Consider the following 27,385-nt stretch of genomic DNA (forward strand, 5'->3'; position numbering starts at 1 on the left):
CATCGGGATCTCTGCTCGGCAGGGAGCCTGCTTCCTCCTCTCTCTCTCTGCCTGCCTCTCTGCCTACTTGTGATCTCTGTCTGTCAAATGAATAAATAAAATCTTTAAAAAAAAATTTTTTTTTTCTCTTTACCAATGAATGGTTCAGGGTGGACAAGCTAAAGCCAACATGAGCCAATGAGATGTAAGGAGAGACTAGTTGATAATAAAAGATAAGCTTTTGCCCTTAATAGAACTGCAGGAGGTAGCTTTTTTCTCCTTTCAGACATAAATGAAGTATAATTGCTACAGTAGTGTGACCATAGCCTTTCTTCACCAGTGAGAGTAACATGGCCTACGGGGAAGCTGATCCTGTGGATGGTAAAGCAGAGAGAAAGAATCTAGGTCCTTAAGGACATTGTTGACTGCTGACCCAACCATCCCTCAAGCCTGCTCTGGCCATCATCCCATGTAATGGAATTGATTTCCTTCCTGTTTAACCCAATATAAATTTAGTTTCCAGAATATGTGATCAATAGTACGCTAATGGGCACAAGGAGGATACAGCAAAAGTATGAGCCATAAGCTTTTCAATCCAGCTAGACAACCATACATATAGAAAAGGGTCGGGACGCCTGGGTGGCTCAGTTGGTTAAGCAGCTGCTTTCGGCTCAGGTCATGATCCCAGCGTCCTGGAATCGAGTCCCACATCGGGCTCCTTGCTCCACAGGGAGCCTGCTTCTTCCTCTGACTCTGCCTGCCACTCTGTCTGCCTGTGCTCTCTCTCTCTCTGAAAAATAAATAAAATTTAAAAAAAAAAATAAAAGAAAAGGGTAAAGATCAGAGAATTTTGGTATAGGTAAATGATGGCATGATCATGTTCTGATATTTATTAAGCACCTAGTATGGACCAGGCATGGTGCTCCATTTTTTATATACATTATCTCATTTAATGGTTTTAACACATGAGTAGGTAGACATTATTATCCCAGTTTTAGAACTGAGGCAATTAAGATTCAGACAACTGTGTACCATAACCAGTGACACAGTGAGGGAACAGAGAATGTGAATCTAAATTTTATGCCTTGTCTATAATGCAGCCGAGAGAAGGAAGTTAGGTAGACTTTGATGTAATGGATTGGTTGACCAAATAGTGGCAATAGAGTGGCTTTGAGATAGGCCAGGCACCTACTTCTTACTGTAGTATAATCTTAGATAAATTCCTTGATTTCTGAGCCTCAGTTTTCTTATTTGAAATGTGGGATAATTATATGTCCCTTACATGCTTCTTACTAATATATTTTTTAGATGATGTATTTATAATGAGATCTCTTGAATAGTAGCTGGCATATGATTGAGATTTGGGAAACATTTAAAGAAGAAGCTGTTGAAATATTACTGTTGGGGTCTGTTATCAAAGGAACGAGACTGAGGCAAAGTGAAAGTTATGCAAAGCTTTATTCTATGCCAAGCATTAGAAGTCAGACTGACCAGCCAGGGCCGCCTCCGAAGAGAGAGACCCCATCCCCATCTCACAGGCTGGTTTTATAGAGCATAACCGCAGACCTCAAGGTACATGGCTTCTTTTGTCAGGGTGTTTACTCCCGGAATCGATATCTGGAACTGATACCAGGAACTGCTAGGATGTTTGGAACTGCTGGGGCGTGCTGGGGCGTTTAGAACTGCTGGGGCATTTATTCCCGGGATGAAGTCCGTAGATATAAACAACAATATGGCTACCCAGGTAATGTGGAGTCACTCTGGCTAAGCAGGCCCTAATAGTTAAACAGGTTTTAACATTAAATCGGCCCTAACGTGTTATTTCATGGGAAGCCCATCTGTGTTAGATGGTAGAGAAGATACCCATTTTTAAATTGTTTTTATTTTGAAATATTGTTGATTCACAAGAAATTGCTGCCAATTTTTCAGAAGGGGGAAGATAGAGAGAAAGGGAAAGACTCTTAAGCAGGCTTTTCACCTGGCACAGAACCCACCTTGGGGCTGAGATCATGGCCTGAGCCAAAAAACAAGAGCTAGACGCTTAACTGACAACCCCCAGATGCCCTCTGCCAATATCCATTTTAAAGGTTTCTGATGTCAAGCTTTACCTGTGTATCCTGCTGCACATCATTCTTTTGCTTAAAAACTTTACCTTTAATTAAGGAGGGCATGTACTGGGTGGAGCACTGGGTGTGGTGCATAAACAATGAAACCTGGAACACTGAAAAATATAAAATAAAATTACAAAAAAACCCCACTTCACCTTTAATTGAGTGACCTTCGTAAAATGGAATGGAAAATGGAAAATCCACATGTACCTAGACTCTGATTTGAAACAGTAGATATTTGAAAATCAATAGTTAAATCAAGGTAGCCAAATCTCAGAACTCTCATACACTTATGTTCTCACTACTCTCCTATAAAACAAATTTTATATACTTTATATTATACATATTATATTATATTATTAAAATATGCATACTATATATTTATATTAAATACTTTTTTTTTTTTAAGTAATCTCTATATCCAATGTGGGGCTCGAGCTCACGACCCAGAGATCCAGGGTCACATGCTCTTCTGACTGAGCCAGCCAGGTGCCCCTCTGTACTCTTCTATTACAGGCAGAACAGAGGTCTTCCCATTTAACTGATCAGAAAGCTGAAGGCAGAGGCCAGTAGGAAAGAAAGGATGTGAACTCTCTGCGGTCAAAGCCCAGAGCTGATGCATTACCTCCCTGCTGCTAAATAAAGGAAATTTCCAATCATACCATTTTCATTCATGAAATCCGATCTTCCACAAACTATAGGAAATAGACTTTGTACCTTTTACCCTGAAGGAACTTCTCACCCACACCCCTGGATCCTCCTGAATTTGCCCCCTCTTGAAAGTAAAATTTTAAGTCCTGGGAAATGATTCTGTTTTCTCCATTGACCACAACTGCCCACAGAATGTGTGTTGCTCCCTTCAGTGACTCAGCACGTTGGGGAGAAACGCTGTTCTGAAAGGAATGTTAAGGCAGGCCACACTGCTGGTTACAGGAAAGAAAAAGATCAAATACTGACTACAGGGAAAGCTGAAACACCAAACTCAAACACTGAATGGAAAAAACACCAGCTGAAGGAAATCCCATGAGGACAAGGTAAAGGAGAAGGGAATTCTCTTAGGTATGCACAGGACAGGCACTGCTTGTAAATCCACTGGTACCATAAGCAAGGGGGCCCTGAGCGAATGATCACACTGCTCTTGGGGGAGAGGCCTACACGCCTTTGTTCTGATTTTTGGCTGTCTTCAGTTTTCTGAAGTTGGAAGTTTGTTAGTAGTCTGTGTAAAGAATGGATGCAATGTCAAATCTGAACTTGGAAAATTTCAGAGAAATAAAGAAAAAAGCCATTCTTCCTGGCCTCTCTGATTTGTCCATGGGAACCCAAAGCCGCTGGCCTGTTTCCTGAGAAAATAGTCCATTTTAGGTTGTTTGTATTGTCATAGTGGATCTTCTCAGAGCCTGGGACTTGGAATCTGTCATTCTTCTTGAAAACAAGTAAGATGAGAATCTTCCATTTGTCAGGTTTTCATCATGTCAGCAGTTCTTAAATCACTGTAGATTGTTCTAGAAAAACAGATGAAACAATAAAACTCTCCTTTTTGTCTTAATCTGATATCATAGCCATAAGTTTCCATCAGGAAATTGCTTTCGTGTATTTATTCATTCATTCATTCAGTCATTCCTCCTTTCCCCCTCTTTATATGCTTTGAAAGAGAATCTAAAAATGAAAACAAAAAAAAAAAAAACAAAGCAAAACAACGGAGGAAATCAGTGCAGAAGAAAATTAGACATCAGCACATCAAATGCAAATCTGGACATTTGCAGACTTGGCCTGGAGCTTTACAGCAGCTACGATAGAGGGGTGTGTGCGACCTATAATTTTTAAGTTGATAATACTTAAAGTAAAAGTGTCTGTTAGATTTTTAAAAAACCTGTTGCTTAGAAAAATCATGGCGATTTTCAACTTGGGAGAAATTTCCTCCTGAAATGTAATAATGCGTTGAGTAACTCTTCCAACAGCACTTCTACACTAATGTGGTAACGGGTTTCACCGAGTTGGTGGTGATCAAGTTTCTCAAATGCAAACTTACGGTTTTGTCGCCCAATTCAGCTCAATAAAGCCAATTCTGTAAGGAGATCAACAACATGGTTACAGGATACAGCTGTAAGACTTGGTGGTACAATGTCAAAAACCAGAGAAATAGACAGACTCTATGGTCATCTGGGATTTTACCTGAATATTTTGTCGTTTTAGAGTCAAGCTTTTTAACTGTCTTGAACAGCAGAGTTCAAGGTTTTGCTCCCTGGAGAGATGCTTGAATATAGATAATCTATGACGACAATGAAGGACACATCTATCAAAGTTAGTTGAACTGGTGGTAGAATTGACATTTTCTTATGAAAACTAAGGAGTCTAATCCAGACAAAGGCATGGATAGGAGGCCACCTGCCTCTCCATAGGGTAGCACTGATGGTCTCAGACAAAAACAAAAACAAAACAAACTCCTTCCTTTTCAGTGCTGGAAATTAGGAGAAATTTATTTTAGGAATTCTTGTGTTTTACTATGCCTTAATTTTTAGAATTTAAAGGCAAAATATGGCCATCTCAAAAAATTAAGAAAATACTGAGAAGCATAAAGGAGAAAATTAAATCACTTTTCATCCAATCTCTAGAGACAGTCTGCATTGATATTCTCTTTTCTTTTTTTTTTTTTAGTACAAAAGAAGGATTTTTCTGTGTAGTACTTTTTCATTTAATATTATAAGCATTTTCCTATGTCCTTAAATTTTATAAAATCATTATTATGTTTTATTATTCCTTGGTATTTTATTGCATGAATAAAACATCACTTATTTAGTCATTCCGCTATTTGGGGCATTTCTTTTCTATTTTTCTTTTCCTTTTTTTTTTTTTTTGGTCACTCTGGTCAGGGGACTACACCTCACTTGGCTTCTGCAAAGATACACAGTTGCTGCATTCAGACTACTTGAGTTAAAATCTCAGTTCAACCACTGTGTGATCTAGAGAAAGTTACTTAACCTCTCTGATTCTCAGTTTCTTCATCCATATAGTGGGGATAGTATCAGTACCTATCTCCCAGAGTTTTTGACAGATAATATGTCACATACTACTTAGAAAGGGCTGATCAAATTTATCTTTTAGAGGAGTCTTTCCAGAATTGTGATATCAAAGTCTAAGTTCAGATCTTAGGTATGAGACCCCAAGCATTGTAGCCAATTCTAAAGAGTTAGCATCTCACAGCTGAAGCTTCAGGGAAAGAGGCAACCATCACAACCATCACAATGAAAACATCAGTATTTCTTTTTCTTTTTTTTTTAATTAAGTTTTATACTTCAGTATAGTTAATATACAGTGTTATATTAGCTTTAGGTATATAATACAGTGATTCAACAATTCTTTTTTTTCCCCCTAAGTTTTTATTTAAATTCAAGTTAGTTAACATATAGTGTGGGTTCAGGAGTGGAACTTAGTGATTTGTCACTTACATACAATATCCAGGGCTCATCACAAGTGCTCTCCTTAGTGCTCATCACCCATCCCCCCACCCAACTTCCCTCCAGCAACCCTCAGTTTGTTCTCTGGAGTTAAGAGTCTATCTATTATGGTTCACCTCTCTCTCTGTTTTGTTGTTGTTGTTGTTGTTGTTTAAAATATTTTATTTATTTATTTATTTGATAGAGATAGAGAGATCACAAGTAGGAAGAGAGGCAGGCAGAGAGAGAGGAGGAAGCAGGCTCCTGGTATGGGGCTCAATCCCAAGACCCTGAGATCATGACCTGAGCTGAAGGCAGAGGCTTAACCCACTGAACCACCCAGATGCCTCTCTCACTCTCTGTTTTTATCTTATTTTATTTTTCCTTTTCTTCCCCTATATTCATCTGTTTTGTTTCTTAAATTCCAGATATGAATGAAATCATATGGTATTTGTATTTGTCTGATGGATTTATTTTGCTTAGCATAATATCCTCTAGTTCCATCCATGTCATTGCAAGTAGCAAGATTTCATCTTTTTTAGTGGCTGAGTTTCATGTATATCATATATACATGAAACTCAGCCACCACATATATATATCATATATATATATGATATATATGTATATTTCATATATACATGATACATATAAACATCTTTTTTATCCATTCATCAGTTGGTGGATGCTTTTGCTCTTTCCATAGTTTGACTATTGTTAATAAACCTGCTACAAACATCAGGGTGCATGTATCCCTTCAAATCTGTATTTTTGTGTCCTTTAGGTAAATACCTAGTAGGGCAATTTGAATCATAGGGTAATCCTATTTTTAAATTTTTAAGGAACCTCCATACTGTTTTCCAGAGTGGTTATACCAGTTTGCATTCCCACCAACAGTGCAAGAGGGTTCTCCTTTCTCTGCATCCTCACCAACAACTGCTGTTTCCTGTGTTGTTAATTTTAGCCATTCTGACGCATGTGAAGTGGTGTCTCATCATAGTTTTGATTTGTATTTCCCTGATGATGAGTGATGTTGAGCATTTTTTCATGTGTCTGTTAGCCATCTGGATCTTCTTTGGAAAAATGCCTATTCATGTCTTCTGCCCATTTCTTAACTGGATTATTTATTTTCTCGGTGTTGAGTTTGATAAGTCCTTTATAGATTTTGAATACTAACCCTTTGTCAGATATGGCAGTGAACACATTAGTATTTAATATAAACATGCTGGGGGCATCTGGGTGGTACAGTTGATTAAGCGTGCAACTCTTGGTTTCTGATCCGGTCATGATCTCAGGATTGTGAGATTGAGCCCTGAGTGGGGATCCAAACTCAATGTGGAGTCTTCTTAGAGTTTCTCCCTCCTTCTCCCTTAGTCCCTCCCCTCATGTTCTCTCACTCAAATAAATAAATAAATCTTTAAAAAAAAAATAAAGTTGCTGGAGGAAAGGTAGAGGGGAAAGCAATCTAATACATTTGGATTCTGTGTAGTTTGTTAGGGCTGCCATAAGAAAGTACCACACACTGGGTAGCTGAAAGAGCAGAAACTTATTATCTCACAGTTCTGTTTTTTTTTTTTTTTTTAAAGATTTTATTTATTTATTTGACAGAGAGAAATCACAAGTAGGCAGAGAGGCAGGCAGAGAGAGAGAGAGGGAAGCAGGCTCCCTGCTGAGCAGAGAGCCCGATGAGGGACTCGATCCCAGGACTCCGAGATCATGACCTGAGCCGAAGGCAGCGGCTTAACCCACTGAGCCACCCAGGTGCCCCTATCTCACAGTTCTGGAGGCTGGAAGTCCAAGATAAAGGGTGGGTACTTTCAAAGGCTGTGAGGGAAGGGTCTGTTCCCAGCCTCTCTCCTTGGCTTACAGACAGCTGTCTTCTCCCCATGTCTCTGCACTCATCTTCCAGGTATGTCTCTGTCCAAATTCCCCATTCTTATAAGGACAGCAGTCATATTGGATGAGGGTCCATCCCAATAACCTCATTTTAACTTGATTACTTCTGTAAAGTCCTTACATTCAACATATAAAGTTTGGGAAGGACACAGACCCAAAACAGTTTCTAAAGGAAGCTTCATTTTTACTTTACACTTTGGAAGAAAACCACTTCATTAAGAAAGACAAGAACCACACCCATTCTAAGTTTTAAACTAGCCCACATAGCATCAAAGATAATTGTGCACAATGTGAGCTTTCTATGAGAGCCATGGTAGCTGGCAACTAGGTGGATGTGGGGGAAAAGACCTAGATGAGATAACAGAGAGGTCTCCAAGGCCACTTTCTCAAATTCTACAGTTCAGATGGTCTGTCTCTTCATTAAGCAATTCTTTGATGAGTCCTCAGGTGTTCATTATATTCTTTTTTTTTTTTAAAGATTTTATTTATTTATTTGACAGAGAGAGAGATCACAAGTAGGCAGAGAAGCAGGCAGAGAGAGAGAGAGAGAGGAGGAAGCAGGCTCCCTGCTGAGCAGAGAACCCCATGCGGGGCTTGATCCCAGGACTCTGGGATCATGACCTGAGCCAAAGGCAGAGGCTTTAACCTGCTGAGCCACCCAGGCGCCCCTGTTCATTATATTCTTAAGTTAGCTACAGGAACATTTTACAAGACATGCAAAATTCTGTAGGCTAAAACCTGATACTCTTTCAAGTCTAAAGAGACTTGATACTGCCTTGATAACAATCAGAGAGTAAAATTGAATTTCTAATGTGACTCAACAATGTCTTAAAGGGAGGAGAAAATGAGAAAATCATTGCAAATGTATTTTCTTTCCTATGCTTAAAAACTGAAACAATAAGCTAATATGTAACTGTAAATTTAATTGGCTGAAGGACCTAAGCATTCTAGAAATAGGTCATATAAAGGACTCAAGTATTTTAGGAATATATAGGACTAGGGATTTAGGGCAATGGAAGCCCAGTGGATCAGCAATGACTGAAAACAAATATCCTTGGGAAGGGAAATAAAGATTCAACATTAACTGAGCATATTCTATCCCTGGTCACTCTTCCCAGCTACCAATAATAGAATTATGATTCAAGTTAAATCATCCATGGGTTTACCTAACTGCAGAACTTGAAGAGGTGTTAAAAGTGAAAGTAGCAAGCAAAGAACTACTGACAAAATTATAACTCAAGGACTGAGTTCCCATGTCTTTGAAGATTGTTCTAAATTTTGAAACTGATACAAGGCTTTCTGATATTTAGCTAACTGATATTTAGCTTTCTTGCTTTAATTCCCAGTCTAAAGGCTCAGAACTGATTCTGTGGAGGCCAGGAGCATGGCGGGTGTAAAGGCTTCTCCTGAAGATTAGATTTCCAACCTGCCCTGGAGTGAGCACTCACAGGATGGTGTCTGGGATCTGCCTGGGTTGTGCAGGAGTTCAGCATGAAGCAGTCATTACCTGCGGAACCATTTTCCCTGGAACTCTGGCCAGCATTCTTCAGAAGCAAAGTTGAGGACTGAGGAACGTTTAGAAAGGAACAGAGCTTGGAAGTGGAACAGTGTTTGGGAGCACACTTGTCCCAACGGCTTTTGGTCTATTGTCAGCTGTTGTGGAAATTTCCAGTTTGAGGAGTCTTAATGTTTCCGGCCTTTATAGTTGAAATATAGTTTCCTCCTTTTCTAAACATTAAAGTGTGATGTCGCCAGTTCTTTTAGGTCTTTCAGGAGCAAGGCAGAGAAGTTGATTTTTGGTAAAGTTTCCACCCTGGGTGAGATAGAATTGGACAGCAGGAAATCATATTTCTTCCTAAAAAATGTTTGCTTTTGTATCTTGCATCCAAATTGACATCTATTCTGAAGTGTGCAAGCACAGAGGCTGTTTGGGAATCTTGTTGCCTCCAAGGCAGCCTTCTTTTCAGTTTAGTAATAAGCCAAACTCATGGACATCATTTCCTGGCCTTTGTAATGACGATATTTATAAACACCTCATGAATTATTTCAGTTGCACTCAATTTAGTGGATGGGTAATTTTTATCTCTTCACTAGAAGATACAAATACAGAAGCATCTACCCTCATTTTAGTTTGACAGTTGTGATAGAAACACACAGAGAAGTGTCTATAAATAAAGGGTCATGAGTAACTCCCTGTCATAAATATTTTATTCTCAAGTTCCTATTTCTCTCTCTGTCACATTGACCTATGATATGTGGCTGAAATATGCATCTGTAACAAACATTTCTAGCAGATACTGGATATGAATAGTGAACATGGCTTAGGGACTCGGTTTTGTTTTGTTGTTTTGTTTTGTAAGGTAGCAAGGACTTAGATACTTGAAAAATTGGTCTACTGCCTTCTTAAATATATTTAAGAATAAGAACGAGTTAACTATCACCTCCTGCTTGAAAATGAAAATTAGGATGTCTTTCCTCCAGTAATTTATACCATGCTATAAATAGTATTTGCTAATAATAATAACAACAAGGAACTGACCTAGTTCCTCTTTTTAGCCAAGAGATAAAAGGTAACTGACTTTTCGATTACCAAGTACGCTCTTGCTATCAACTTGTCTCATTTCATAAATATATTGAAATAATTTAAATTTCAAACCTAGGGAAAAATTGGTAAAATTCGAATTCCCTGACTTTCTTTTTTTTTTTTTTAAGATTTTATTTATTTATTTGACAGAGAGAAATCACAAGTAGATGGAGAGGCAGGCAGAGAGAGAGAGGGAAGCAGGCTCCCTGCTGAGCAGAGAGCCCGATGCGGGACTCCATCCCAGGACCCTGAGATCATGACCTGAGCCGAAGGCAGCGGTTTAACCCACTGAGCCACCCAGGCGTCCCAAATTCCCTGACTTTCTTATCAAGACAAGCAGGAAAGTGTGCTTATACCATATCTGGCTCTTTGGCATTATAGCTCCAGAGGAAATATTTGGATGCTTTCAATTAAGACCTAACAAAAGATAAATTGCAGTGTAAATGACAGAGAAAATCAAATGCTAATTTTATTAGAAAGAAGGCATTAAGGAGATTCATTAAAACCAGGAACTGATGGCCTCTTCTGGCTCTGGAAGACAAAAAGTGGGTCTACTGCCACTCTGAAAATGTTTCACTGCAATAGAAAATGAATTCAAGTACAGATAATGCAATTAGACATCTTGGTTCTATGAATGGCTGGGGCAAGCAGCGCTGATCGGCTGGATCTCACTAGGCTTGATATTTGGGTTTTATTCACTGTGAGCCCCCCCGCCCCCAGTATTGGGGGTGCATCTACATCACTGTAAAATCCCAGAGGAAAGAGATATACGATCAGTGTAACAATTCAAAAATCACTGGGGGGAAAAAACCCAACAATGGAGGAAACGAAAGTAAGCTATAATCTATTCATTTAGAGAATATTTATTTATTGATTTATTTTAAAAAGTTTATTTATTTAAGTAATCTCTACATCCAATGTGGGGCTCAAACTCCAGATCCTGAGATGAGAGTCCCATGCTCTACCTACTGAGCCAGCCAGCTGCCCCAGAGATCACTTATTATTGACTGTTCAGTAAATTGTCTCTTAGTCTTCTAAGGGGTTCTCTAGATCACTATTAATCTATCTATACTAGATAACAAGGTGGAAAGAGTTTTGTTATCTTAACTGCTGACCTAAACATTCATCGTAGATTGAGGCTGGAGTGACACACCTTGGTTAAGTGTTCGAATTAAAAAGTGTTGACCAAGGTGTACCTAGAGAATAGGGCAGAACTGCTCCATGTGAGTCAGGAGGGTTCTCCTTATTTCTCTCCCCCAAATGGGTAGAAGGTGAAGCTAAGAACAAATAATCGGGGAAAAATAGGGGTCAGGGAGAGGACCCCAAGTGGAAGATTGGGTGCTGCTCAGAGGAGAAGTGAGGAGAATTCATGGTACAAGCATGCCAGAGGCATTTGGAGACCAGCATTCTCTCCCACGGGCTTCATGCCATGTGCTACATCGTGACAGTGCTCCCTCTTTCTTGGACCCCAGTAATTTAGTGACAACTGTCATGTCTACAAAATGCTTGGTTTGTGTCAGTTTTTCTTGTGGGAGTGTGTACACTCAAGGGCAGAGTGTCAAAACCATGTTGAAGCTGTATGAAGAGAGACCACACTAGAGGCTGTGGGATGCAAGTCCCTTCCTCCTTTGCTGTCTCTTTCCCCTGAATTCACAGAACACTTAGGGGAAGTTTTGGAATCTACAGGACTTGAAATTGGGGTTTGATATTGAACCACTTTTATCTTGAAAGGTCAGAAAGACCTCAGATAGTAGCCGGGTTATAATTACTCTTATCCAAACCATGATGATGAGACCTCTCACCAGTCTTATTTATTGATTAAGATGGAATCCTTAACAAAGAATGTCCCTCTGATATGTCTAATGGTTTTGGTATCTAATATGTGCTAAGGGACACATCCCTGGGGCTTTTTCCCTTTTGTCTCCTCTTCTTGTCAAAGTATTTCTTCTTGTTTCAAGGATGAAACTCACCATTTCTAGTCCAGAGAACATGGTAGCTCTCTGACAGTAGCCACTGCCCACCAGCATGGACACAGGCTCGCCAGTAAATTTCCCCCAGCCTGAGAGCCTACAGAAAGACAGGAACTAATGGAAGGGAAGTCCAACATGAAAATTCTATTGCTTTGCAGTTGAAGTCCTGCCTGCTTAGGGTTCCTCATGAGCTGAGCCATTTTCCTGACTTATCATCAGCTTATCTCCATGTGGTTAGGCACAGGTCAGGGCTATCAGCCTTTCCCAATCTCCAAGTGTCAAACCCAGGGGAAAAAGGGATATTTTCATCTTACCTCAGTTTAATTTCTGCTTCCTAAGTCTTCCTTTTCTCTCCCAGGATGAATTTCTTCCTACTATGATTGACAGTGGAAAATATCCATCTCATAGGGACACCCAACACCTATATATAGAAGTGACACCTACCTCTGTGTGCCCAGAAAGAAAACCACAAAGAGGTTGCTTTTTCCATAATCTGAGTTAGATGGCCTTACCTTTGGTTAACTCGATGTAATATTAACTCCCCATTCTCCCTTTCTCCCAGCCCCCAGAAACAAACATTCTACTTTCTGTCTCTATATATTGACAACTTTAGGTGCCTTGTATAAGTGGATTCATATAATATCTTTCCTTTTGTTACTGACTTAGTTCTCTTAACATGTTTTCAAGATTCATCTATGTTGTAGTATGTATCAGAATTTCTTTCATTTTTCCAAGCTGAATAACATTCCATTGTGTCTACACACAAACACACACCAAATTGTTGATCCATTAATCTGTTGATGGACACTATGGTTCCTTCCACTTTTGTTTATTGTGAATAATGCTTCTGTGAACAAGGGTATACAGATATCTGCCCATAATCCTGCTTTCACTTCCTTGGGGAATATGCTCAGAAGTGGAATTGCTGGATTATATGGAATTACCATGTTTTTTTTTTTTTTACATTATTATGTTTAATGTTTTTGAAGAACTACCATGTTGTTTTCTATAATGGCATCTGGGTCATTTTTAATCACAGAAAAAGATATATATACATATATATATATATATATGTCTGCACATTCATATAAAGTATTTCTGTGTGATAAAGTCCTAAAGTGTAGAAGAGGAATTTCAGAGTAAAAACATTTTAATAAATATTGCCAAGTTTACCTCCCAGAAGATTGTATTAATTTACATTCCTATCTATAGTACTGACATTCTCTGCTTCATCACACTCTTACAAATTTTGCATTATCACATCTTTTAATCTTTGCCAAGATGATGAGTGAAATTTTTAAGCTTGCTTAGATTTGTGTTTTTGTAATTACTAGTGAGAAGAAGCATCTTTTCGTTTCCTGCCCATTTACATTTTTTCATCTGTGGTTTCCCTATTTATGTTCTTTGCCAATTCTTCTTTTAGGTTGTCTTTTTTTTTTTTTTTTTTTTTTGAAGTGGTTAAGAGAACTCTTTGTAAATTAGAAAGTTAGCACTTGTCTTTACAAATATTATAAATATTTTCCAGGTTTTTGCCTTCTAACCACAATTATGGGAGAATTTATAAATACTTTAAAAGTTTAAATATGTGTTGTGTTGTATTAATACCTATTTTTATGACATTTGGGTTTCATTTCACATTTATGAATGCTCTCCTCACTCTAAGATTTATTAAAATACTAATTCTTATTTATTTTCAGTATTTTACCATCTTTTCAAACTTAACCCATGAATCTAACTGGAATACATTTTGGTGTGAGAGAAGAAGGACTTTGTGTTTTTTTCTCCAAATGGTTAGTTAGCAGTTCAAATCCCTTTTTCCTCACTGATTCAAAATGCCAATGCTGGTATTTACAAAATTACCACATGTTACTCTTTATTCTATTAATAAACCTCTCTTTTACTGGGCTGATAACATACTGTTTTATTTATTATGGATCCTTATCACCTTTAAAAAATGTATTAAATCTAGTTTTTCCCTGTATTACCCCTATTCTATGTTGCTCTTGTTCTTGGCCATTTTCACTTGCATGCTCTTTCAGAAACACTTTAGAAGCATTTGGTCAAGTTTATTGAAATTCTATGGGGATGTCGCTGAATTTAAGGATAGGGAAACTGACATTTTAAAGTACTGAGTCTTTTTACCCAGAAACAAGACATTTTCATCTATTTATGGGTATCTCTTAATTACTCTCAGTTGAAAACAAGTCTTAATTTTAAGGTTTTGTTGAGAACCACCTGTTCTGCTTGATTATCTCCTTTGTTTTTCTTAACTGCCCTTATTCTCCTCTTCTATATACAAAGTGTAACTCATTAGAATTTGGAAGTATGAACTTTAAAATAAAAATATTGAATTAAGTTTCTACCTGAGGAGAATGGAGACAGAAAGACATTAATTCTTTAAGCAGTGGCTCTTCCAAAGTGTGTGCTTCCTTTTGGTTTAAAGATGGACCTGGGCACATTTTGGGGCAGGGAGAAAATGAAGTCTGGGGAAGGCAAAGAAAGAAGGAAAGGAGTAGCGGTTAAATTCTGAGTGCTTGTAGAAACAGAATTTCAGTGTGTGTCTTCTTTATTTTATTTCAAATGCTGTGAATTCTTAGAAAACAAGAGGTATGGTGGCTCAGTGGGTTGAGCCTCTGCTATTGGCTCAGGTCATGATCTCTGGGTCCTGGGATAGAGCCCTACATTGGGCTCTCTGCTCAGCAAGGAGTCTGCTTCCCTCTATCTCTCTGCCTGCCTCTCTACCTACTTGTGATCGCTCTCCCTCTGTCAAATAAATAAAATCTTAAAAAAAGAAAGAAAGAAAATAAGAGGTACACGTGACTACACGTGAGTACAAAATAGTTCTCAACTCAAAGAAAAATGATATCTTGTGATATGAAGCATGCTGTAGTTATTTCCTGCTTGTAGATACTTCCTGACAATATTCCAAAATGGAAGAAAGAAGAAATAGAACATTTTTAAAAAGTGGAATAAAATTTGGGTTAATAAAATGTGAAGAAAATGAATCACTTTCCTATTAAGCTACTTTCAATGCATTTCTCAACACGATGAAAGTGTAATGCAAATGACTTTCATTATCTGTAACTCTTTAAAGATTAGTGAATTTATTTTACACTGTACAATTTATAGTAGGAGTCCAAAGAATTAAATACATATTTTTTATAGTAAATATACAGCGCATTTATAGCAAAAGGTCAAAATATTAACTAAATATATTTTTTAAAAGTGTCACAATCACCACTAGAGGGTACAATAAGCAGTCTTTTTTCTAGGTATTTGAGCAGAAGAATATTACAGAGAAACAAAAGGCAATTTAGAATCACAGTACTTGGAAGAACCCCCACAGGTCAGCTGGAAGAGAAATGGCTTTTAGAAATGTTCATCAGATTTGACATGTAACCAAGGACAGATGCTATCAAGTGGTTTTCAAGGGCAGTGTTTGTCTTGGGTAAAAGTGAGTTTATCAAGAAATACAGAAGTGTTTCTGAAGTAATTAAACAGGAAAAAAAAAAGATCAGCCTTTCAGACTTCCGTGAAACTGTGACTCCATCTCACTCAGCAAGCCTGTTGATTAAAGCTTCTCCTGGAGTGATTTTACTCTGGAAAGATAAACTCCACAAGGGCATAGAAAACAAAATGATGACACAGGCTTAAGAACCTCAGCAAGATCTGTGTTGGCAGTAAAAGGAGACAACATTCTCAAACAAGCCAGTGACAGTGGTGGGGGCCAGATGTAGAGCCTCTGAGTTCCTCACTTCAGGTATTTCTCCAGATCCATTGAGCCCATGTTGTGAAAAGTAAACACATTTCTCATTAGAATTCAAAGAAGAGCAGTTTTTTTTGTTAGGGTTGGATCATCTCACCCAATGTACCACTTAATCTCCTATAATGGTTCTTAAAAAAAAAAAATCACTTTTTTAATACAGGATTTCTCCTATTTCCCATTATAAACATGCACTCAGCCTTTCACTTTTGAATACCGTTGTGTGTTCCAGAACACTGTGCTTCTTAAGAGAAAAACATCAAGCTTTGTAATATAGGGGAAAATAAAGCAATCTTACCTCATTATAAGGAGGAAAATGTAAGCCTTCTTATATTAACTATTTTTTAAGGTTTTATTTATTCATTTGTCAGAGAGAGGAAGAGAGAGCGAGAGAACACACAGACAGGGGGAGTGGCAGCCCTAGAGAGAAGCAGGCTCCCGGCTGAGCTAGGAGACCAACATGGGGCTGGATCCCAGGACCCTGAGACCATGACCTGAGCAGAAGGCAGATACTTAACCTACGGAGCCACCCAGGCATTCCTAACTATTTAAGTATAATATTGCTTAACTGGTACCTAGCATTTTAAAATGTATAATTTAACTTTACAATAATCTTCTGATCTAGCCAAGTAGATATTTTTATTCACTGTTTCTGAATGACAAAACAGAGCCTGGGGGGGGCGCCTGGGTGGCTCAGTGGGTTAAGCCGCTGCCTTCGGCTCAGGTCATGATCTCACGGTCCTGGGATCGAGTCCCGCATCGGGCTCTCTGCTCGGCAGGGAGCCTGCTTCCCTCTCTCTCTCTCTGCCTGCCTCTCCGTCTACTTGTGATTTCTCTCTGTCAAATAAATAAATAAAATCTTTAAAAAAAAAAAAAAAACAGAGCCTAGGGGCTGGGAAAGGCCTTACCAATGTCTCTCAGAAGAGGACGGTTCTGGGAGAATGGAACTTGGGACCGCTTTTTAATCCAGTCCTATTGGTGCCAAACTCTGGTCCCCATTCATCTACAATGATTCAGTGTCAGATCTCCTTAGTGACACATTTACATTATATTTCTCGGAAAGAACTTTAGACTTAATATGAGAAGAATTTTCTATTTGTCTGTGAATGTGTTTGTGTCCTGAGTATCAGGAATAAATAGTTTTGATTTCATAGCCCTTTCAGTTTCCTAGGCCCATTTCATCACCTAGGTATGACAGCCCAGGCCGTATGTCACTGAAGGGTTGTTGTGTTTCTCCAGTGGTTGAAGTCCCTCGGCCTTCATTACAACACTACCCAGTCTTGTCTTATTGGTTACCTGGAAAAACATTCTCAGTATGTATAAAGTTGTTGAGGGGCGCCTGGGTAGTCAGTCGGTTAAGCATCTCCCTTCCACTTAGGTCATGATCCCAGGGTCCGGGGATCAAGTCCCACATCATTCTCCCTGCTCCACAGGGAGTCTTCTTCTCCTTCTGCTTGTCACTCCTTCTGTTTGTGCTCTCCCTCTCTCTGTGTCAAATGAATTAATGAATAAATAAATAAATAAATAAAGTTTTTAATGCTTCAATCTCTTCAGCATTCTTTTTTTTTTTTTAAAAGATTTTATTTATTTATTTGACACAGAGAGAGACAGTGAGAGAGAGAATACAAGCAGAGGCAATGGGAGAGGGAGAACAGGCTTCCGGCAGAGTTGGAGCCCTATACTTGGCTCAATCCCAGGACGCTGGGATCACAACCCGAGCCAAAGGCTTAACAACAAAGTTTAACAACTGAGCCACCCAGGTCCCCCTCTCTTTAGCATCCTTTTTTTTTTTTTTTTTAAAGATTTTATTTATTTATTTGAGAGAGATCACAAGTAGGCAGAGAGGCAGGCAGAGAGAGAGGAGGAAGTAGGCTCCCTGCCAAGCAGAGAGCCCGATGCGGGGCTTGATCCCAGGACTCTGGGGTCGTGACCTGAGCCGAAGGCAGAGGCTTAACCCACTGAGCTACCCAGGTGCCCTCTTTAGCATTCTTTAAAGCATTAGAGTAGTTGCCCGTGTTTATTTATATTACTATTCAGCAAATTTAACGTTCATGTATTGCATATAGAAAAATATTCATCATTTTTTATATTTTACTATACTGAACAGCAATGACACTACATGTGGATTACAGAAAAACAGAAATGGCATAATGACTTCTATGTACAATCAACATATTCTTTCCTCAAATTTTTTGATTTACATCCAAATCTTGAACTTAATATGGCCACTGGGCCATTTCTAAACAGATTTTCAGTATGTTGTTTTTAATTTCACATGAACTTGCTGTGGTGAGGGTTTCAAACCTCAGTAATTTCTCTTCAGGATTTTTGCCATATCTATATGCCATCTGTACTATTATTTACTATATATATGTATATATATATATTCATGAAATCAAAGTTGATTCAAATGATTTCTCTACAATGTGTTCAAATAAATGTGTAACTTTTGACTTTTTAAGATTTTTTTTAACGATCTATTTAAAGTAATCTTGAATAGCAAAGTTGATATGTGTGCCATATTTCGTGAAGCACTGGCTGAGTAGAAAGAGTTCTGAACTAATAGTACAAGCCTGGATTATGGCATAAACATTACCATTTTCTAACTTAGATCATTGAGCAAATCAATTACTTTCCCTGAGCTCGAACCTTAAAAAAAATCCTGAGGATTAAAGAGCTAAATGACTTAAAGATCTTTGCCTATGCAATGTACTCAAATGTTAGTTTCTGTCCCTTAAAGGGAATTCAGCTGATTAAAGATCCTATCTACCTCAGGATAGTGTGACTTGAGTCCAGATACCTTCTTCTCTGTGTAATTTTTACGCACATGATATGCAACAAAGTGCTGAGAAAAGACAGAAACTATTTCAGAGAAGCCAGGCTACTGATGAAACCAAGTGAGGGGGTGAGTCCCTATTGTATGTTTTGTATGGAAGTTCACACGATTATTTATCATATTCTCTTTGGAACCCTTTTGGTTTTTTTTTTCAAGACTGAAGAACAGAGGCCCACTAAAGCGCTCACGTCAAAGGGGAATAGGGCTCCTATAGGCATTCAGATTTCATCGAGTGCAAGGACAACTAATGGTGTTCAGTGAAGTGGCGCCAACTAGAACTGAAAAACCAGCGTTAGTCTGTCAGACGCTTGGTGGTCTCTTTTTCTGTCTCTGTCTTATCTCTGCTCCCTTGGGGTTTTTTCTCTACTCACAGTTTCCTCTGCTCACTCGTCTTTCTCGTGACTCCAAAACGGCAGTGAGAGGAATCCTGTCCAGCTTATGTATTTCCGTGGAGCCCAAGGTCTCTGGCTAACCAGTGGATTGGCTCCCTTGGGAATTCACTTCAGGAACAATCAGCTGGGCAGGGAGGGAAGATTTACTTCATTTATTCAGTCATGAATATGTAAATTCCTTCTCTCCAAGGTATTAATAACATTTTGCTAGGTATCATGGGACATTCTGAAGATCTATGCATGATTTGAAGACTGGTGTTTTTATATGATATATCATATGTCTGAAAAATATCATGTAAACACAACATACTGAACTCATTTTAACATCACCGTTACTGAGTTTATCTTGACTCTTAAGTTAAATCAATCATCTTTTCCTGGACCAGGCCATATTCATTCTTTAAATTAAGAAAAAAGTTTTTCTTAGAGAAGCTGGACTTGTGAGTCAGACTCCTCTATCTGGAGAAACATAACTCCACCAAATCTTCCAATACTGAGGAACAGTGTTAACACTTATAATGGCCCACTAAGACAAGTGTTATGATAAATTAGGTTATTTTTTAAGCAAAGAATCAGTAGTTATTCCCCTCTTACCTCCAAATGTTGATATCCCATCACCTAGGATAGTAGACCTAGGCTAATAACACTCAACACCATTAGTTAAGGAAGTGAAAATTTATATTTTCAGTACTATTTTACATACTGAGTTCAACACAAAATAAGTAATTTTCCCATGCAAAATTTTGCTGGACCCTTGATAAAGACATAGGTCTTGGGACGCCTGGGTGGCTCAGTGGGTTAAAGCCTGTGCCTTCGGCTCAGGTCATGATCTCAGGGTCCTGGGATCGAGCCCCTCGTCGGGCTCTCTGCTCAGCAGGGAGCCTGCTTCCCCCTCTCTCTCTTCCTGCCTCTCTGCCTACTTGTGATCGCTCTCTCTCTCTCTGTCAAATAAATAAATAAAATATTTAAAAAGAAAAAAAGAAAAAAAAAGACATAGGTCTTAAACTCTAGCATGCCTAAGAATCAAATTAAAGATTCTTAACCACTGGTTCTGAGAGACCACCAAGAAAGCTGCCTTTTTATTTTTATTTATTTATTTTTAAAATTAATTTATTTTTGGGGGGAGAGAGAGAGAGAAAGATCAGGAAGAGGTAGAGGGAGAGAGAGAAGCAGCCTTTCCCCTGAGCAGGGAGCACGATGCGGGTCTCCATCCCATGACCTGAGATCATGATCTGAGCTGAAGGCAGACACTTAACTGACTGAGCCACCCAGGTGTCCTGAAAACTGACTTTTTAATAAGCACCCCAGATTTTATTGATGTGAGTAGTCTGAGAACTACATTTTCAGATACATTTTTGGGAAGCAGCTATGCACGGACGAGACCAATCTAGACGAGCTCCTCTGGGGCTGATCTGGTTTCTGCTTTTTGCAAAGGCATAATCACATCATGTGCTTTCTATTTGGGACACTCATGCACCAGTTATACTAGCATAAGTTCCACTTACCTACTTTGCAATCATTATATAACAACTGATTTTTAGAAAACAGGATTTCTCCGTGCCTAAGGAGAGAGCCGGGGCCCTACCTAGCTAAGCATAACCAGGGCAATCCCACAGTGGGATTCTGGTGTTGGTTTCCTGTTAGTCCCTAACCCTTTGACATATGTCGCATCAGTGATGTTTCATGCTTTCAGAGTCCGCTGTGAAGTAAGAAGCTTTGTTCCACTTTGAAACAGGTGTTTGCCAAGGGAAATGTGTCTTTTGAAATCAGGTACATTTTTCTTGGGTGTTAGAATACATCATTATAGCAAATGACTATAGAAATGCTATGGTAATCTTTGGGGCTATTTTCAAATGTCATACCATATGATTTTTGAATCATAAAAACTTACAAGTGATACCAGTTCAAATTGAATATTGTATGACTAAAGTACTTAATGTATTCTGAAGCCCATGGGGATTTTTTTGCATCTCTAAAGGGAAAATGTGGGAAAATTGAAGGCATGAGATAGCATAAGAGACTCTAGGTTGTTTATCATAAAAATCTTCTGGGTTTTAAATAGAATTTCAAAAGATGATTGTTCCAGCCTGAAAAAGAATTTAGAAAACAAGAAAGGCAAACTTATTTCCAAAGTTTAATTTGTGTTTTTACATCTAATGCTTTCTGCATGCTTGTAATAATGCCCCTATATTCTTTACCCCTTTGTTTAATGCCAGCCTTGGGTCCTTAAAATGTTTTTTCTGCTTTAAATCTTCTCTTCTTGTATAAACCTGGAGATTCACATACCTGTACCCCTGGGGCTAATAATACATAATATGTTAATAAAAAATTAAAAGTTAAAAAAAATTCTCTTCTTAGCCATGGCAAAATTTGTTTTTGTGTTTTTTGTCTTTTATAGTTTAAATCTCTGGACCATGAAGAAAGTTAGATTCCGAAAACTTGCTTATTTTTCTTGATTTTCCCCTTGGAGATTCACATTATCAGCCATTACACTTTTTCCAATCAAGTTTTCAGAAGCCTCTAATGATTTTAGATCTGATTTAACTCTTAATTGTTCCACATACTTTTAAAGGAAAGCATCATTTATTTTATATAACTAATTAGACTTGTATACGAGGTATGGTTTTTTGGGTGTCCCTGCTACAAAGTCTGTTTGTTTGTTTGTTTTTTTCCCCCAGTCTCCAGTCTAAAATACTTCTTATCCTTAGAGTTTCAGAGCAGAGCTCCTCCCTCTTGAAGCCTTTCCTGAGAATTGTCTGCCTACTTTCGTATTCTTTGTCTTATTTTTCAATCTCTAGTTCTATAATTATCCCATGGTAATATGAATGCTGACCTGTCTCTGCATTAGACAGTAGTGTGTAGCAGGTAGGGAACTTATTTTGAACTCCATAGTGCCTAGTGCATTGTCTACTGCAAATAAAGTGCCAAATAAATATGTGAAGAAATATATCTTTATATATTAGACTCAACTCATGTGTTCTGATCCATATAAAACATTTAAATTTTTATTTGGACAAGAACATTTGAACAAAGAGAACCTCTCTTCAAATGTAAGAGGTTATACATTTGTTTGAGAAATGGATTGCCAAAGCCTTTATTCAAATATAGTTGCTTCTGGTATCCTGGAACATGGTTTCTCAGCTTTAGCATTGTTAACAATTTGGGCCAGATAATTCAGTATGTGTGTGTGTTGGGGGGGATATGCTGTCCACTGCATCAAAGCTATTCAGCAACACCCCTGGTCTCTACCCACTAGACTCTAATAGCATTTCTAACCCCAGTTGCGATAATCAAATGTCTCTAGACATTGCCAAATGCACACCTTGGTTGAGATATACTACCCTAGAAGGATACCTATACCAACTTTAGGTCAATTGGTCAGTACCTGAAGAATTTTCAAACACCATTAGAAATATAATACTATTAACTCTGTGAAACATTTCAGTTTTAAGTTTTAATTGCCCTTTTATACTTCCAATTAGCTCACAATGTAAATTTATCTTTAATATTTATCTTAAATCTTTTGAAACCAGTTTTCAACATGTATTTCAACTATACATATTGTTATAGTCGTCTATTGCTTCTTAGACAAACTGTCTCAAAACTTTATGGAATAAACCAAAAACTGTTTTGTTATATACATGGTTTTATGAGTTAGGGATTTGGACAGGGCATAGTAGTAGTGGTTAGAGATGCTTAGGACAGCTCGCTTGAGCCATATGTATGGGACTTTGGCTCTGCCCACTGGTTGAGTTTCTCCAGTTTCCTCCACGTTGCTTCTGCTGGGGCTAGAAAGTCCAAGATGCCTCCTTAGTTTATGTGATTGGTGTATATGGAGCAGGGTGGTTGGAAGCGTGGGGCTGACTGGACCTCTATCCCTCCATGAAACCAGCAGTGCTTCCTTACAGCATGGCAGGCTTAGAATAGTCAGACTTTTTATATTGTCCCTAGAGCATGTATTTCAAGAGACCTGGACAGAGGTCAAAGACCTAGTGTAGCAAGGATACCCTGGTGATGAGGCTTCCTATGACCTACTCTTAAAAGCCCTGGGATGTCACTTCTATTGTATTTTATTATTTGAGGAATTCAGAAGGTCCAGCCCAGATTCAAGGTGAGGAGAGTGGAGAAGGGGGATGAATGGACATTATTTCTCTTGAGGGGAATGAAATATATATATATACAGGAAGGGAAGAAATTGATGGTGGCCATCTTGCAAACAAGCTACTAAATCTGCCCAGGTTTGTGGCAGCTCAATTTCTGAAAATGGACAACAAAAGACAAATAATCCACTCAGATTCCTAGGTTATTCCTTCACTTTGAACAACAGCTTTCTTTCCTCTCTGTCTTTTGTTGACAATTAGAATTTGGGGTCCTACTGTAAAGACCTTCCATTTTGGAGAAGGCATGCTAAGCTGCTCATTTATAAAGTTAAAAAAAAAGGATTCAGATTTTGTCTGTGTGGCTCAGTCAATTAAACATACTCTCGATTTTGGCTCAGATGACGACCTCAGGGTTGCGAGATGGAGCTCCATGCTGGGTGTGGAACCTGCTTAAGATTCCCTCTTCCTCTGCTCCTTCCCCTTCCCTCTGTCTTGGAAAAAAAAAAAAAAAAAAAAAAGTAGATTTCCTAAGCTTGGAGTTTCTTAGTTTCTCAACTCCACATATAGGAGTAAGGGGGCCTTCTTATGGACGTTCAGGCTTAAGGAATTTATGCAAATGATTTGTTTCTGACCCAGATGTCCATGCTTTGGGGTTGAATCCCAAGACGGGGAGGGAGTTAGCAGAGACTTAATGTTTCTCCCACTCACTCTGCTCCCTCTACTCTTGTCTTTTGCACTTTCTAATCAACTAGCCATAGAGTGGGGTCAGTTTTCTTAGGCTTCCACCTATTTTGTTGATGGGATCTCCCTTATATAAAACATCATGGTGAGGATTACCAACCTAATCTCTCTAAAGGAGATATAAAGGAATTTAGAGAATACTTTTGCTGTCTTCTTCTCCAAAAATGTTGCTAAATTTTGGTGTCAAAAGCTGAATGCTAACACTCTGTCTTTCCTCTTTGCATTCTCATTTGAACAATTCTAAATCTCCCTTAGGCAAACTCACAGGCAGAATGAGAGAAAGATTCGTTTAAGGAAGTATAAAACAGAAAATCTTATGAATTTTTTTAAATAATTTTTTAATTTTTTTCTAAACATATAATGTATTATTAGCCCCAGGGGTACATGTCTATGAATCACCAGGTTTACATACTTCACAGCACTCACCATATCTCATACCCTCCCCAATGTCCATAACACCACCACCCTCTCCCTACCACCCTCCCCCGCCGCCACCCTCAGTTTGTTCTGTGACATTAAGAGTCTCTCATGGTTTATCTCCCTTCATTTATTCTTTTCCTACCCCCCAAACACCCCATGTTGCATCTCCACTTCTTCATATCAGGGAGATCATATGATAATTGTCTTTCTCTGATTGATTTATTTCGCTAAGCATAATACCCTCTTAGTTCCATCCACGTTGTTGCAAATGGTAAGATTTCACTTCTTTTGATGGCTGCATAGTATTCCATTGTATATATATTCCACATTTTCTTTATCCATTCTTCTGTTGATGGACATCTAGGTTCTTTCCATAGTTTGGCTATTGTGGACATTGCTGCTATAAACATTTGGGTGCACATGCCCCTTTGGATCACTACATTTGTATCTTTAGAGTAAATACCCAGTATTTGGGTATTGCAATTGCTGGGTCATAAGGTAGCTCTATTTTCAACTTTTTGAGAAACCTCCATGCTTTTCCAGAGTGGTTGCACCAGGTTGCATTCCCACCAACAGTGTAGGAGGGTTCCCTTTTCTCCGCATCCTCACCAGCATCTGTCATTTCCTGACTTGTTAATTTTAGCCATTATGAATGTTTTTTGAAAGTCCTCTCAAAACTATTGTGGAGTGATTCCTGTCTCCCCCTACTAGAATCATTCTGTACATTGTCAAGTTTGGTAGTACTCTCTTTGCCCAGAATTCTTCTTAGTAGAGTTAGCTATTTTAAATCCTACATTTCTATCTCTTTGAGAAGCTCAGGTCTTCCATACCAGGTAAAGGAACTGAACCCGCAGAAACCTACTGAGCCTTCACCAACACATTCCTATATATATTTCTACCTATATAGCTCCCTCCAGCCATATCTGAGAGCTGGAAGATAACCTCTCTTACATCTGTGTATGTACTCATATTCTCAATGCCACAGTCAGTTCCTCTAAGCACACCTTAGATTGGTTGAAAAGCACCTGAAAGAGAGAGCACACTGTCTGGCAATGTTGAAATAGTACATTTTCTTTCTATTTTAACAAGTGTGCAATTCAGAATTTTACCAGGATGAAGTTGCATTAATTTTCCCCACTTATGTGTGGTATTCAAAGTAGAGTAACATTGCATGGGGGTGAAACTTTCTTTATGGGCTCCAAACTGCATTCTTTTTCCGGGCCTAAAGCAAACAATTCATTTTTTTTTTCGCAAGGTGGAGATGGGGGAGGTCAGGCAGTCCATCCACCAACAACACTGAATCACCTTCTCCATTCTCTGGTAACCAAAAGAAAGCCATTTGAGTACTTATTATTGTTCTCAATTTATCTCAATTCAAAATATTGATCATTTACTAAGCAATTAGTATGGGCTGAGCATTGTGTGGAATAGTAAATAAGTACTTGAAGTCTATAACCTTGTTGGGTCAATTTGACACTTGAATGGAAAACAATATAAAGCAAATTAAAAATTGTTCCCCAATACACAGTAAACCAAAAGAGTTAAAAGCGTGTATCTATACAAATACTTGCTTCCTAAGTCCATAGCTCCTTTACTTGGAATAGCCCCAAACCTAGAACAAGTTATATTACTCACCGATTGCCCTGTAACACATTTCTCCAAAATTTAGTGACTTAAAACAACAAACTTTTGTTATTTCATAGTTTCTGTGGATCAGGAATTTGAGAGCCACTTAAGCTGGGTGGTTTGAGCTCTGGGTCTCCCATGAGGTTGTAGTGAAACTATAAAGGGGCTATGGTCATCTGAAGTCTGGATTCAAATTGGAGGATTTGTTTCCGACATGGCTCACTCGAATGGTTGTTAAGAGGAGACTACAGTTTCTCATTACATTGCCTTCTCCATAGGGCTGTTTGAGTTTCCTCACAGCATGGCATCTGGTCTCCCCCAGAGAAGATGATCTAATAGAGAATAAGGAGGAAGTCTAAAATCCTTACATGACTAGTTTCAGAAGTTGCATGCTATCACTTCGCTTCTACTTTATTCTATTCATTAAAATTGAGTTGCTAAGTCCAGTCCATATTGGCAAGGAGAGGGAAATTAGACTCCACTTCCTGAAGAGGGTAGTAGCAAAGAATTCATTGATTTACTTTAAAACCATCATACAACCTAAATGTCCACCAACAGGAGAATCCCTAAAGAATTTCTTTGCCTATCACACAGAGGAATACTACTCCACAATAAAAAAGAATGGAGTTTTGAAACATGTAACAATGTGGATGAATGTCAAAATAATTGTGCTAAGTGAAAGAAGGTGGACACAAAAGAAAAGGTACTGTAGGATTTCACTTATATAAACTGCTAAAAACTGCACACTAGCACACTAAGCTATCTAGAGAAAATAGATCAGTGATTACCTAGGGACCAGGTTTGGGGGAATAGAGCAATGAAGGGATGGAAAGGGGATTTCAAAGGAACAAAGGAACACCAAAAACTTTTGGAGGTGATGGATATACCCATTGTCTTGTTTGTGGTGACAAATTTAGAAATATGTCCATATGCTAACATCATCAAATTTTAGGCTTTAACATGTGCAATTTATTGTGTGACAATTATACTTAAATAAAGCTCGAAAAAAATTTGCGGTAAAGACAATTTTTTAAGTTCATATTCCAGTTCTATTTCCTAGAACTTTATTTTTTAGCTCTGTCTCTTTAGTCACCAAATGTTATTAATAAGTATGGGACTTTCATACCTTGCAAGATAGTTTTTGGCATGGAAGGAACTTATTAACCTCTCTTACATCTGTGTATTCTTGTAACTCAGCATTTATCACGGCAAAGTAGAAGTGAGTATTGAAGAAGAAAAAACAGCCCTGGATTCCAGCTAGGCCATGCTGTTTTCTTGCAGAACATTTTCACCAAAATCATAAGAGATCACTCTGTGGCTAATTCACCTAATGAATTAAAACAAACAAAGAAACAAACAAAAACAAGAACACAGTGCTAACCATAAACATGGTCACACGTCCCCCGTTTTCCAGCTAATGTGAATGACTGCTGCTTTTTCACCAATCACCAATTCCATGTCTCCATCCTCCTTGGTAAAAGTTATTAGAATATCCAGTCATAGAATTTCTCCCAACTTTCTGACAACACCAAATCCAAA

Source organism: Neovison vison, chromosome 3 (genome assembly GCF_020171115.1).
Source record: "Neovison vison isolate M4711 chromosome 3, ASM_NN_V1, whole genome shotgun sequence".
In the NCBI taxonomy this organism is placed as follows: domain Eukaryota; kingdom Metazoa; phylum Chordata; class Mammalia; order Carnivora; family Mustelidae; genus Neogale; species Neogale vison.